The following is a 1,604-nucleotide window of genomic DNA, read 5'->3' as shown; positions in this document are numbered from 1 at the left end:
GGGGGGAGCTGGGCTGCGTTGTGACCCCTGGGTCACTCGTTACGCCCAAGCGCGAGACAATCTCATTATTTTGACATATTTGTTTTTGATAGCGCGCTACATTGGTTTATTTCCTTTTTGTGGGTGATTGTGTGTATATGGAGGCCTTTGGCGTCTCTTGTCAAATACTCTTTGGTCCCTGTATCGAATTGCAAATAATACGTGAGATTTTTGCACGCGTTTGGCAATGGCCAATGGTCAACAATTGTGATTCTGAGCAGGTGTGTATATCTGGAAGGGGGCACGATGTTAGGCGCAACTTTGTGCTACAATCCGTCAGAATGTAGGCAAAACGTATGGTTTGGCCGGCGGCTGGATCCGCGGCGCCAAGCTATTTAAGTCGTGAACCAGATCCATTTCTCTTCTCTCGATGACAGATATAGGAGGGGGGGGGTCTTTCGGCGTGAACCTGTTGGGGTTGGCTGCTGGGAACCCCGGCGACGTCACGGCGCGTCGGTGCGCGACGTTGCGGGCTGGAGCGGGGTAAGGCGAGGCGGGGTACCCCGGGGAGAATATGTTAGCTGGAGCCGCCGGCCTCCAGCCCAGTGTCCGAGTGGACGCGCATCCGAGCAGTCAACATGCGGTGGACCGTTGCCGCCCTCGCCGGGGCCCACCAGGTCCTCGGCGTCCTCGGCGTCCTCGGCGTCCTCGGCGTCCTGGCCCTGGCGGTCGACGCCGACCTCATCGTGCTGGCCGACCCCGAGGACGCACCCCCGCTCTGGGACGACGAATTACAAGAAGGTAAGCTGAACTGTAAAATTTTAAAAAGTTTGCGAGTATAGCCTGAGGCGGACGGGCCGCGCGGTCGCTGTCATCAATCCGATCGATGCTCCGCAATTGAGCCCCCCGCCGGCCGCCGCTATCTCTTTCTCTTTCCCTGATTATCGCCAATTATTTACTGTATTATTGCAACATCGTAATTTGCGTGGTGTTATAATGGGTCCCGATGAGTCCGGTTTCTGGAGTGCCGTGTGCAGTGCTCGCGAGCTCGCGGGGGCGTGGGGTATGGAGCGGCTGGAGGGCCCCCCGCGTGCCGCCCGCGCGTGCTCTACGCACCGCTGACTCGCCGGCAACAACAATAACAGAATCTTTTCGCGGCTCCGTTTCACGCACGGCCGCGAGCGATCTTGACCTTGTGAGTGTGTGTGAGGAGTCAAAGCAGCCTTAAGCAGGCGCTGCGTAGGGAGGCTGAGCTAAGGCTCTGCGCAGAGGCCTGGCGAGCGTCCCGGTCCAAAACCTGTTCCTGCTGCAGCTGAGATCAACAACCGGACTACAGCACGACGAGGGGATTTGGCATCGCGAACTTTTCTTATTGCGAAAAATAAAAATAAACGAAAAAGAGCTGTGCATCCTCCTCTGTCGGTCCAGCACAGCCACGCACGTAGCCGGGGCGACCCATCGTCTTTATGTTTTGTGAGGTGCGAGGAGGGGCCTACAATGTTGACCCCTTTTGAAGAGCCACGCAAGATTGTCTATCCTCAAGTTTTCATCGCGCGTTCATGAAAATTGAGACACACTATATTGAGTGAGGTCCGGCTGCGGCTGGTACGGCGGGGGAGGGGGGG

At 57.0% G+C, this 1,604-nt stretch overlaps 2 protein-coding genes across 2 annotated transcripts in view; both read left to right on the top strand.

The window, feature by feature from the left end:
* LOC113215445 (E3 ubiquitin-protein ligase TRIM9) overlaps nucleotides 1-1,604 on the top strand; it is a 126,138-nt gene that overhangs the window by 943 nt on the left and 123,591 nt on the right. The window lies entirely within an intron of this gene.
* Nucleotides 1-1,604, top strand: part of LOC113214393 (protein croquemort) — a 19,440-nt gene that overhangs the window by 6,716 nt on the left and 11,120 nt on the right. The gene's annotated exons all lie outside the window — the stretch shown is intronic.

This window comes from Frankliniella occidentalis, unplaced genomic scaffold (assembly GCF_000697945.3).
Source record: "Frankliniella occidentalis isolate FOCC.00 unplaced genomic scaffold, Focc_3.1 Scaffold8, whole genome shotgun sequence".
In the NCBI taxonomy this organism is placed as follows: Eukaryota; Metazoa; Arthropoda; class Insecta; order Thysanoptera; family Thripidae; genus Frankliniella; species Frankliniella occidentalis.
The sequence above is the reverse complement of the archived record's forward strand: the minus strand, read 5'-3'. Positions and strand labels throughout refer to the sequence as shown.